This window comes from Lepidothrix coronata, unplaced genomic scaffold (genome assembly GCF_001604755.1).
Source record: "Lepidothrix coronata isolate B3197 unplaced genomic scaffold, Lepidothrix_coronata-1.0 Scaffold161, whole genome shotgun sequence".
Classification (NCBI taxonomy): domain Eukaryota; kingdom Metazoa; phylum Chordata; class Aves; order Passeriformes; family Pipridae; genus Lepidothrix; species Lepidothrix coronata.
In genome coordinates this window covers 1,290,714-1,303,655 of record NW_016690341.1, presented here as the reverse complement: position 1 = coordinate 1,303,655, position 12,942 = coordinate 1,290,714, and the positions used below count along the sequence as shown (strand labels likewise).

General features: G+C 41.9%; 1 protein-coding gene across 1 annotated transcript in view; it reads right to left on the bottom strand.

Moving 5' to 3' along the window:
• Positions 1–12,177, bottom strand: part of TENM4 (teneurin transmembrane protein 4) — a 603,620-nt gene extending 591,443 nt beyond the window's left edge. The window contains exon 1 of the mRNA XM_017829261.1: positions 11,806–12,177. The gene's annotated coding sequence lies outside the window, so the exon portion shown is untranslated. The remainder of the gene's footprint in view (positions 1–11,805) is intronic.
• Positions 12,178–12,942: the final 765 nt, after the last annotated feature.

The following is a 12,942-nucleotide window of genomic DNA, read 5'->3' as shown; positions in this document are numbered from 1 at the left end:
GGTTCCTGCATTGTTCCTTACACAACTCCTGCAGCCCTGCAATGGGAGCTCACTGGAGATGACAGCTGAGGAAGAAAAACATTAAATAATTCAAAGCCACTAACATCAAGTCTGATGTAGATATAAAAATAGTTACAAAATACAACTCTGCATGTTTTCATTATAGGAACTTTGACTTACTTGGAAACATCAAGAAAACCTCAAACCTACCCTACTCCCAGCCTTGCACGCTCAATTAGTCCAGCAGTGGAAATGACATCCATTTTCAAAGCAGCCTTCAATTTTCATGGCCATTTTGTGTTTCTGCACTGGGGGAGCCAGCACTGTTACACAGCAGGAGTGAAAAAGCCTGATCCAGAGCCCATTAAAACCAACAGGAGCCTTTGAGTTAACAGTAATGATCCTTGGATCTGGCCCTGGTTTAGGTTAAAGAGTTGTGGAGCTTTGGGGATTCAAACAAGATTGGATGGGACTGGCTTTTGTTATCTGAAAACATCTTTGTCACTGGGAATGTCCACTTCCAAATACTTGGTCTGATAAAACAGTGCACATTTTAAAAAAAGGCTCTAATGAAGTATTCAAGGAAACATGATGCAAGGTGAGCTACCATATATTTTGTTTAAAATTAACTCCAGGTGTTTTCATTTGAACAGAGGGAAGGAGAGAGAAACAAATAGGAATATTCACATATGAAGAATATATGCCCACTCACACACATGCATTTAATTGGGCAGCTTTGCCAGGGCTAGGCATCCTGATTTTATTGATGTATATATTTCATGCACAGAAGAGATTTTATAGAATTTTTAGCCTTCCATGCTCTGAAAGGGAGGAGGGAAAAAATCCCAAAAACAAAGGAAAAAAAGAATCAAACAGTCTTCAGTGCACAGAGCACAACAGAGCACTGGCTGAAGGAATCCAGCTCTGTTTCTGGTATTCCCGTATTTTCTCACCCCCCAAAAGACCCACTTTTCTTCCCTACTATCAACTCTTGATATCCCCTTCTTCCCTGTTACCATGTCCTCAACTAGATGTTTGCTGTCTGATAATCTCTGGAGAAGACATCAGCCAAAATAAATAAATACATAAAATTCAACTAAACATTAATTATGCAAAAGGTATAAAATAATACAAAACAGAGTGATGCAGGTGTACAATAACGCTGCTCCCCAGAGCCCATGATCAGCAGTGTTCGGCACAAAGAGCCACAAACATATGTGGGATATGCAGGGCTGTGAGCAATAGTTTGTAGCTTCTATATGAGTCATTTGTGCATCTCTAAAATCCCAAATATTATTATGAACAGCACTAGCAATTATAAGCCATAAAAACCAAGTCCTAAAGAAACCGCTGCATAGGCAGACCCAAAAGCTCGTCAACAAACAGGGCTCTAAGTCACAGGCAGGTGGCTGTGTCTGCTCACACTTTCTTGTTAGATAGAAGCAAAAACAAGTGAGTACTAAAAGTTTTTAAATCCCACGTGTCTTTGTGGGGCATCATGAACACAAGATGGATTTTGGGATAGAAAGGAGATGGAGATACAGGGGAAACATGTCAGTCTGTGAGAAGACGATCATTAGGTTCTCCCTTGGTTCAGGACTCTGGTGCTCCAGTGTGGATGAAGCGAAGGGTGTACTTTGCTGTTTGGGGGAAGAGCAAACAATCAGTAGAAAGACGTATAAGAAAAAAGACTCTGTTAGATGCAATGCTGATGAGAAGCAAAATCATTTGAGCCACAGACAACTTCACTGTCAGATGTCACAAGACAGGCAGGCTGGTTGTTCTTACTTTGTATTAAGGTTACTTTGTTGGTTATATTTTTGCTCAGATTATCCCCAAGACAAGAATAAAAGTCAAAATGAGAGCCTGTTTCATTGCTGGGCTTTCCTATTCTCTCATGAAGCCTCCAACAACCTACTCTCACAGTACTTACTAACAAGCTGGGTTATAAAAACATCAGATGAAATTCAGTATCAATAAAAGCAGCATAATGCGTAAAAGGAGAAACAATTCTAACAATACATACACAATGTGGACTCTAAATTAACTGGTGCCACACATGAAGGTGGCTGAGGAATCTCCACAGGATGCACTCTACATATACTTGCTCTCTGTTCATGCCAGTCAAATGTGCAGTCCAGGGAAAATCTTGGGATATGTTAGGGAAAGAATAGACAACAAAAGGAGAAAAATAATAAAATCATTCAGTTTGGAAAAGACCTGTAAGATCATAGAGTCCAGTCATTAAATCTAACACTGCCAGGTCCACTCCTAAACAATGTCCCCAAGCACCGCATCTACCACTTTTTGAACGCTTTCAGGCATGGTGATTCCACCGCTTCCTTGGCAGCCTGTTCCAATGTCTGATTACTCTTTCAGTAAAGAAATTTTTCCTGATATCCAATCTAAACTTCCCCTGGTGCCAGTTGAGGTCATTTCTTTCTGTCTTGTCACTTCCAGCTTGAAAAAGGAGACAAACCCCCACCAGGGTACATCCTTCTTTCAGGTAGTTGTAGAGAGTGATAAGGTGCCTGAGCCTCCTTTTCTCCAGACTAAATATCAGTAGAATATGGGATGATGTATAAGCTAACGACACATTTCTGTTTTAATGATGCATCCATTTTGGGTCTACCCATTTACCAAATATAGAGTAGAATTAACAAAGGCAGAGAAAAAGGCTGCAGAGATTATCAGGAAATACAGAAAGACTTTTGAAGAATAGATGAAGTAGGGTGAGGACTTTAAGCTTGGAATAGAAAAATAAAAACAAAAACTAGGAGGAACAGACCTCTATTAGATCCTGCTGTATAACCCACAAAGTAGTAGTCATCTAATGAAATTACCAAATTGAGAGTTTAAAGCAGAAAAACAGGAAGGCTTATTCACTCTTTGAATGATTTTAAATTTCAAAAGGTTTTGTTGTGGCTATCACAACTGTACACTGGTTTCAAAGAGAATCCAGAAAATTGTTAGAGGACAACTGCTTCAGTGCCTACTGAGCAGGATGGTTCAAAAGACTGTCCTGAAGATAGAAGACTGTAATGAAAAAGTGCACTCTGTATTTTAATAATAAAATGAGGCTTTATATCAGTACAATAAAAATCCTGTAAACAGTTGGCAATCAAAAAAAAAACACCTCTTGAGTCATGGGACTAACCTAAAAACTCATCACCTCCAAAAAGCTCTTTATACCCCTTTCTTACTCCCTTCTCCTTGGTACATGCTTCCACCACACTGGTGCAAGTCACTAACTCAGAAAACAAACAAACAAAACAACAACAAAACCCCAAAACAAACAAACAAAACACCAAGCAAAAGATGGAGCTTGTTTCTTCCTGCATTGATTAATTAATTTATAGAATCATAGAATGATAGAATGGGTTTGAACAGACCTTCAACAATATCATCTAGTCCCAATCCCCCTGCTATGGACAGGAACACCCGCCACTAGACCAGGTTGTTCAAAGCCCCATCCAACCTGGCATCAAACAATGGGCAACTCTCTGGGCAACTTGTGCCAGTGCCTCACCACCTTCCCAGTAAAGAATTTCTTCCTAACATCGAATCTAAACCTGCCCTCTTTTAGCTTAAACTCATTACCCCTTGTCCTACCCTTGTCAAAAGGGCATAAATCATCAGACATATTCTGAAGGAGAGAAAAGACAGGAGCTGAGGAGAGAGGACATTGGGATGGGAGGAGAGAGAGAGAGCAGGACCCCTCTCCTTTTATGCCAATGGGACCTGAGGTCGGCTCTGATGTGAAACTACAGCCTGAGATGTCACCTGTAATGATGTTAACAAAAGAAAAAAAGCTGATCATACCAAAATGCAATTATCTGTTCTTTCAGTTTTAAGGTTTTCCTTTTTTTTTTTCCCCCTTGTTTTTTTAGCTGTGATTTACAATAACAGTTGCTGTTACGATAGAATGTTGTTATACTAAATCAGAATTCTTCTGTCAGCAGGACCATGAACCCAAAGGTGGGCTATATGGGAATTTGTGTGATTGCTCTGGCAGTTCAAGGTCTCCTGAGATTTGTTTGGGTTTAATCCCATTTTACAAATCCTGCAATGTTGTATCACTTTGATGTGACTTGGTGGGATTCTCATTACTTGTATTCACTTTGGTTTCCAGGAAGCTTGAGATTTCATCATCTGCTAACATATGCTGAAATGCATGTGTCATTTTTATAATAAATTTCCAATGTATAAAAATATCTATAAAATGCACAAATACGAAATTAGTTTGTAACACAATTTCCAGTTCTCTGTTTATTAGGGAAAGGTAAAGTTGGTAGTGTTGTCAATTATGAGAAGAGCGAGGCAGCTTTAATAATAAAACAGCATTCACAGTTTCTTATAACTATACTAAGCAAATTGTTTGGCCTGAAAATTTCCATGCCAGCTGTCTGCCTCAGGCTGAATTTTTTTGGAAAATTTCAGTCAAAACAGTTCAGCAGATTCTGAGAACAAGGCTAGGGAAAAATATGTTGTTTTACTCACGTTAAAAAAAAAAAAAAGGCTTTAGCCTTCTCTCTAGAACCTCCTCTGGGATTTTTAGGACTATAGAGGAAGGACTTGAAATTTGCCTGGGAGAGAACTGTTTTTCTTCTAATGAATTTTGTGTGCATGTGTATGAATTAAGCCAAGTTTAGACATCTTTGATAAAAGAACTGTTGCTACATGCTCCTGGGTTAATTTGTACATATTTACCAGTTTCCATCACTTACATTTCTGCCTGTGTGTGACTAAACAAGATACTTGGTGCTATAGGATGTGCCAGGTTTGCATCCAAGTATCACAATTGCAGTTGGAGATGGTCTCTGGTGCTCAGTCAGCATGATCCCAAGCTGAGAGGAGCTGAATGATGTTGAGGTGACAGACCTGAAGAGCAGGGGCTAGAGGGGTGAAAATGGGATTGCAGAATAGAGCTGGAAGAGGCAGGAGATGAGGAGAGGAGCAGACTGAGCAGGATGGACTAAAGGATCTATTTAGAGGAGCACAGTACTCAAATCAAGAGATGATCTATTAATTTAAGCCATAGACATACAGATACTAAAATGTGGCAATGCCACAAAGATACTAGCTCTTGCAAGACATAAAAAAAAAAATTCAAAAAAGACCAGACTAAGAGACAAATAATAAGATTCAAATGCACATATTGGAGACCCAGAATTTAAGTAAAAACCTCCATGAAAGTTGCCTTAATTAAGTGTCCTGAATAATGAAAGTCATTATTCACAAGACAATGTTTTATCCAAGCCAGCCTGGAGATGAAGCAGTGAGGATGAGGAATAGAAGAGGAAGTTTATGATCCCTATCTCACCCGTAGCAGAGCTGGAAGGTTTGTAGTGACTAAGCAGAGGACCGAGGAATGAGGTCAAATGTGTTTCAGATTAAGGCAGCCAAATGATGCCCCAGAACTGTGGGCAATGCTGGGCAAGTTTCTTCAACCCAACATTTCGTAACTGTGTCAGAGTGTGTTGCAACCTCTGTATGATCACCTTGACAGCTCGGTCTGATCTGCTGACATGTCAAACATCCACAACAGCAATTAAAGGCCGTGTGAACTCTGCATTGTTTTAGCACAGTAAGGAAGAACTGTAAGTAACCCCCAATCATGGCTCTGTCTGCAGGAATGCATCGGCAGGCTGGCTCTTGAGACTGTTCTCTGCTTTCTAGAGCAAAAATCTGTGCCAATGTCAAAAACCTGATCACACCTTAAGCCCGCCTGCACAAAGGGTAATTTTTGAGAAATAGCAGCATTTGCTCGTTCCTGACTGATGGGATCTGTGCTGCCCACAGCCCAACCACCTAACACTGTTTGTATCAACAGGCAGAAAGCAAATTCCAGTGTCTCTCATGCTCCATCAGTTTTTCCAATCACTTTGGGCAGTTACTTCTAAAGGCTTTTTGACTAACCAAACTCTCCCTTCCTATTCTTCTTTATGTTACAGAGGTGAGGATGAAATGGTTTTCACGATCCAAATGCACAGAGGCATTTCAAAAGGACTTAGCAGAATATTGAAAACTTTCCATTATAAAATTTGGGAGTTTGGTTCATTTATAAGATTGGGGCATTTAAGTCCAGGTGACCTACTGGAAGAGATGGTTTATGAATTGCTGACCTCCATAACTTTGACTTTATGTAGACAGATAGTATTTGATGACACTCCTGCCCAGGAATTGAATCCTGACTTCTCTTATCCTCCATACAGCATGGTATCATAGAAGCATAGAATATCCTGAGTCAAAAGGGACCCACAAGGTTCGTTGGGTCCAACTCTTGATGAAGAAGATTGATTTTATGAATGGACCCCATATTCCCCAGAAGGAACAGGCCTAGGTTGGATTTTTTAAGCAAGTGTAACATTTTCATTACACTTAATGGAGTTTGAGAAGGAGGCAACAAAGCCGGTGAGCCATTATTGCATACATAATGCAGGGTTGGATTAAAACAGTAAATTAGGATTTAATATTCTGTTTTCTAACTTTTGACTCTTTAACTAATCAATCTCCAGAATACTTTGAAGGCTCAGTGTGTGCAAACACATGTGCAGGCAAGTGCTACACCTTCTACTCAGTGTTTGAAGAGAAAACTGCATTGAATAATCACCTAAAACCTAAATCAGTGGGCAACGAGACATCTCCTGTTTTCACATTTGCTGTTACTGCCTGAGTAGTACATCTGCCACCAGTGCCTTAGCGGTAATTGTGGTAGTGAAGCAGCATTCTTGACTGCAGTGGTTATCCTAGACAGTAGCAAATACTACTTCACTAAAGCATGCGGAGATATCTGTGAAATCTAATTGAATCATCCCCATTTAAATGGACTGATAAATGCAGTACAGTGAGCTCCTTCACTTAAATCGACCATCAGCAATGCCTCGCTTTTTCTTCCCTCTTTCTCCCACTTAAAATAAGAACAAGGATGTGTCAAATCCTAGAAAGCAACTCTAATTTGGAATAGGAAACTTATCTGCCAGTCCTTCTATTTCTTAATGCTTTTCCCTCCTTCTGCCAACACACTAGAAGAACAGAGAATTCTATGTCTGCTTTCATGGACATCTTCACATTCAAAAGATCACCTCTGCTGATACCCAGCAGGACAACATATGATAAAGTTTGAATCCCCCTTCAGCACAAACAGTTTCGTTCTCAGCAATGTGGTATAAAGGCAAAAGGATGTTTGTGAGTAAGGCTTAAACTTTCCAAGAAATTAGAACTTTCCATAAAGAGTGTTTATAACTGCACACAGCCAAGGAAATGTGCCCTCCTATTCATATTTCAACTGTGTCTTTAAAGATGTTTCAGGGAGAGTGATATAGAACAGCTGGCAAAAAAAAGTATATATTTCTAAGTAAATTATTTGAATATCAGTGCAGTGATGTTGAAATAGCACAGAGGAATGCAAATCATATATTTATTCCTGACTAAAAATATAAGTCCTATAGCCACACTACAGCACTTCTCCTCAGGTTATACCGATATAGTTAGGATATAAATTTCTCAATGATTCTTTTTCCTTTTATTCTACAGCAAAGAGGAAATGCATACATGTACTTATACTTAAAAAAAAAAAATTACAAGACTTTTTTCTCTGAAACATATTGGTCAAGGATCCATGAATACCCAATTTGCTGGCAAGTGGTGCAAGTTACTTTGTCAAAGTGCCTAGCAATGCCAATCTGTCAGTTCAAAGCAGAAATAGAGTATTTTAGCTTTTAGTTACAATAAGCTATGCTGATAGACCTTGTAACAGGGAAGGTAACAGCCAGTCTTTAAATCTGAATTGACATTGATTTACAGTTTCATTTCTTTGAATGAAATCAGAGAAAGATCAAGTTTCAAGATACTTCACTTCTTGAAATTACAATTACACATTTCTTAAACACGGAAGGGTTTACTTTAAAAAAAAGAAAAAATAAAGTCTCAACTGCCTACAGAGGTAAGATAAAAGGAAAAAGTGATGTTAAAGAATATATCAAAGTAGTTTTTGTTTATTCATATTTTTTAATTCTACTTTTCCCCTCCATAAATTTTTAAAACCTCCTTGATTTGAAATCCTAATAATAAATATGCCACGCAACATTCCTCCTGTCAAATCTCTCTCATCCTGGTATTACTGCAATATTTGTAACTTTTGATCTGGAAACATCAAGTTACGTAAGATCATAGTTCTGCTTCTTGCAAAGACGTGATTCTGTCAGAAAATGAACCATTGAAGTGGGAACTCGACAGAACTGGAAATGACTTTCCCAGGGAAAAGGTAGTTTTGCTTAAGTATCACAGCTATTTTAAAGTGCAAGAACTCAACTATCTGTTCTCCTAAGCAGAGAAATGGTAAACTACCAGGTTAAAAATAATCAGAGTAGGCTCTTAATTGGAATAGTGTACATGTTGTAGAGAGAAAGAAATAACATTTAGTTATTATACACTCCAGGAAATCAATTAAATAAAATAAAAGCAAAAAAATTCTCACTTTGTAAAACAAAAGAGAACAGCATTTCCCCTTGCCTGTGTACTATCTGCTCACCAAAATGATAGGAAAGCATCTAATTTAAATGAGTCAAGGCAAATAATTAAGCTACAAGGACTCAAAAGATGCAGTGTCTTCTCAGCCCAAATCTCACTGCTTCCCCAGACCCACGGAAATCAGAGAGATGTCTCTCTTTTTCCGTCCATGTAGTAAAATAAATTGGAAGGGAGGGAGAGGGGCTACCTCCTCCGCCAACCAAAACCATACGAGCAGCTTTACTCTCATCTCTCCATAATTTTTCCCTATCCTTTAAAATCAGAGGAGGCAAATCCTCCCCACAAAAGCCTTTTTTAAACCGAGACCCCTTGCTAATAAGAACAGGAAACTATGAAGTTAACTTATGCATCTTCTTTTGCCTTTTCCCCCTTTTCCTGCCAAAGAGCAGCCTGAGGACCTCTTTCTGCACCAAAACATGACATTTCTTCTCCAGATCACACACATAAATGACAGATACATTGAAAATCTCCCCTTGTGAAGATGTGTACACATGCATGCACGTATGGACAGGAAGGGAAGGTGAGGCACAGAGGCAGAGTCCCTGCAGGGATATATTGCATCTCAGTGCAGTGGCAGTAATTCCCAGTCTTGGTGGGGTTTTTTTTGTTTGTTTTGTTTTGTTTTGTTTTGAGGGGAAAAGGGGAAAAAACCTGAAACAGGTTGTCTGCAAAGGCACCTCCCCTCCTCCCCTGCCCCAGTTGTTTGTGCAGAGCCCCTTCCCAGGGTGGTGCAGAGCAATGACCCCGCTCTCTCGAGAGAAGAACAACACAGGTTACATTTTCACGTGCCCGGGAAAAGCCTGGCCACACACCGCGACCTGAGAGTCCCCTCCCTACCCCCAGACCTGCTGCAAACCAGCACAGACCCTAATTTTCCTTGCCCATGTACTGGCTTGGGGATCACATTCTCAACGGATCATGGCAGCAGAGAATCTGACTGTCCACAAACCAGCCCACTCCAGCAAGGAGTGATCCAGCAGCGTGGCAGAGTCTGGGAGCTGGGAATTTCACAGGGAAGGGCAGCTCACGATGACCACAAACCAGCAAATTCCTACGGCCTTATAAACACAGGCAGAGCCAATCGAGCTGCTGTGAAGTCTTGTTTCACTGCAAAACAGTGCAAGAGATGCGTCTTCCTCCCTCTATGCCCCCCCAATGCTGAATATATACACACGAACACATATACTCCTTGTTTTTTCCACCCAAGCCTATAAAAGTACTACAGGCTGAGGCACTAAGTGGGAGGTGCCTGGCTCTGAAAAGGCCAATGAAATAAATTAAATACAAATCACTGGCTCAGCCCCAGCCTCCCCCAGCTATCAGGGGAGAGGTTGGGGTTCCCAATGGCCGATCCTCAGCTCTTAGCAGACCCAGAGTGAGGGTGGCATATGCAGGCTGCTGGCATAGTATAGGTGTATACGTTAAGCCTTTGGTTTTGCAGGCACATATGGTGCACATGTTGGGAGCAGAGCACTTTCCATAGGAGGGGAGGGGCTACCCTTCTAGTAGGCAATTTTATTAGGGTCAGCGAAGCAGAAAGAAATGGGATTGGGATAGGCTGGGAGCTGCCAAGTTTTCCTGCCCAACTCGGCGCCCCAGAGCAGGGAGCAGCACACTAACAACTTGCAAGGCTACAGCAGAAGTTTACCAATATAAAGCACACAGACAAGTTCCAACTTCAAAGCTTTGCTCTCATTTTCTCATTTTATGGCCCTCCTGTCACCTAGGACTTTTTTCAGGGGAAAAAAAAAATTCAGCTATAAATTCAAGGTGAGACTTCACTGCAAAAAGGAGGAAAATGGAGTGGAGGTGGAGAGATTAATTTTTAGCTTGATTCAAAGTTGTGTTGTTTTGCCTTTTTTAATTATCATTTTTAAATCAAAAATAATTGAACTTTCCAGGAAAAGCCATGAGCAAATACATTCAAGATGCAAAAAGGTTTTGTCTGTCTATTCAATAAGCATTTATTCATCTCTGTTTTGGCTGTATGAAAAAATGTATTTCGAACTGTGTATCCCGTAAAACAAGACTGTGGCGTAAATATGTTTTTTGGTTTTATTTGGACTTTTCTGGGGGGTTGTTTTGTTTTTTTTTCTCAAATCATGTGCTTACATGGTTGTAACCGCTGTGAATTTCTAAGCGTGGTCATGGTAAGAAGATAAATACATACTGCCTTGTAAATACTTTAAGAGTTTGGGGGTTTTAATTATTATTTTTTTAAAGATTTGGCATTCCTTAACTACTACCTATTTACATGTAAAAGAGCTCAGATATTTTATAGTAAGAAAAGATCTATATTTTTAATCAAAACAACTCCCAAGAAATAAATGCCCTTTGGTAGCATCCTGGTTTTATGTTCAAAAGCCAAAATTTGTATTTGAGAATGCAAACTACTGAGAATAGAAGCGGGAGTCTGAACAACTGCATTACTCCCAGTCACTCCAGCATCTTTTCCCCAACATCACACTATTTGGGGGAGCTTTTAAATCTAGCAGGGCATGGCTGGAAGCAAGTCTTTAACATTTAATGCCCAAGAAACAGACTTGTCACTCAACTTGCAGTCAAGCGCATTTCTTTTTTTCTGTTTTTTGTTCGAGGCAAACCCACCTTTCCTTGGAAAATGGGAGACCCCATCCCCATCCCTGACTCTAGCACAGATCCAAATGTAAACATACACACACACTCCCACTACGCACCACCCTGCAGCAGGACATGGGCATGGGGGTTTCAGGCAGAGTGAAAGGTACCTTGTGAGCTGAGAAATATCAAGGTACTTTTTTTTAATTTTTTTTTCCTCCCCTCTCCTCCCCGTTTTTACTATTACATAAATAACATCGATTGATCTTAAAGCTGCATCCTTGCCTCCCAATCTGCACTGCCTTCCTCCAGCACAGCCGCACCGCTCGGGGTGCAGAGGGAAGGGTCGGGGAGGGGGAAGGTTGGATGGGAGAATCCACTCCAAACATACCCTGAAGCAAGGTTTTGGCAGTCTGGGGGTGCCTGATCCGCCTCCCCGCCCCCCCTTCCCTCCAGCCCGGAGCCTCCCGCAGCATCTTTGCCTCCCCGAATTGCTGCAAACTGTGCGAGGGAGGGCAGGGAGCTGGGCAGCAGGCATGGATGGATGCTGGGGAGGGAAAACCAAGGATTCAAGGAGCTTCTCCCCAGCCTCAATCCGTGTGCACGGCTGTTTAGTGGGAAGAGGAAAGGGGGAAGGGAAAACTGGAGGGAGCCGATGTCATAAATACACTTTTCACAGGAAAAAGCGAAGCTTACCATGTCTGCAGCTTCCCCCCACCGAAATGCCACTTCTGTGTCCAGCGATCCAAAAGTGGAAACTACAGGCAGGCACCGGAGCTCATCTCCGCAGGCAGATCGGAGATACACCTCTGCCACCCCCAAAAATCAAAATCAAAATAAATTAAAAAAAAACCCAAAAACAAAACCCCAAAAAACAAACCCAAACAAAACAACGACTGGTCCAGCTTCTTTCCTGGCAGGAATCGTCCTGGTAGGACTGCCCAAAATAAGCAGCTGCAATCCAAAGGCTTTATTTAAAGCTTCCCCCCCTCCTCCTCCTCCTCTCCGTGCCTCGCTCGCTCTCTCCCTCTCGCTGTTACACACAGAGAGAAAGAGAGACACACACAGGTTACATGAATGGGAGGCAGGAGCCGGCGCTCCCGGCTGGAATGACAGGCGCACATGCGGCTGGCGGCTGCCCACCCCGGCGGCGTGGGAACTGCTCGGACACGGCGTGTGGATACGTGGAAAGGGGCATTGGGTGGGAACGGGCATGGGGTGGCATGGACATGGGGAGGAGATGAGAATGGGCATGGACGTGGCATAGGCATGGGGCCGGAGAGGACATAGAAATTGGTGTGGCATGGACATGGGGAGGAGATGAGAATGGGCATGGACGTGGCATAGGCATGGGGCCGGAGAGGACATAGAAATTGGTGTGGCATGGACATGGAGAGGAGGAGTGGGACACGGGCATGGGCATGGCACGAGCATATCATGGGTGTGTCATAAACAAGGGGCAGAGGAAAATATAGACATGGACATGAGCATGAAATGATCATGGAATAGGCATGGGCCAGGGGTGTACATAGACATGGACATGGCATGGGCATCAGGAAGATGTATGCATTGGTATGAGATAGGAATAGGCACTGACATGGGCGTGACACAGTCCTGGCATAGGCATGGATCAGAGGAGGACACAGACATGGGCATGGCATGGACATTGGAAGGAGCAGGGCACAGGCGTGGCATGAGCATGAAGGGGAGTTGGGCATGCACGTGGGCATGCAGAGCAGATGGGCACAGAATACATGTGGATATAACACGGGCATGGGGAAGAGATGCATATGGCCTGGGCATGGTGGGGTAATGGACATAGGCATGACATGG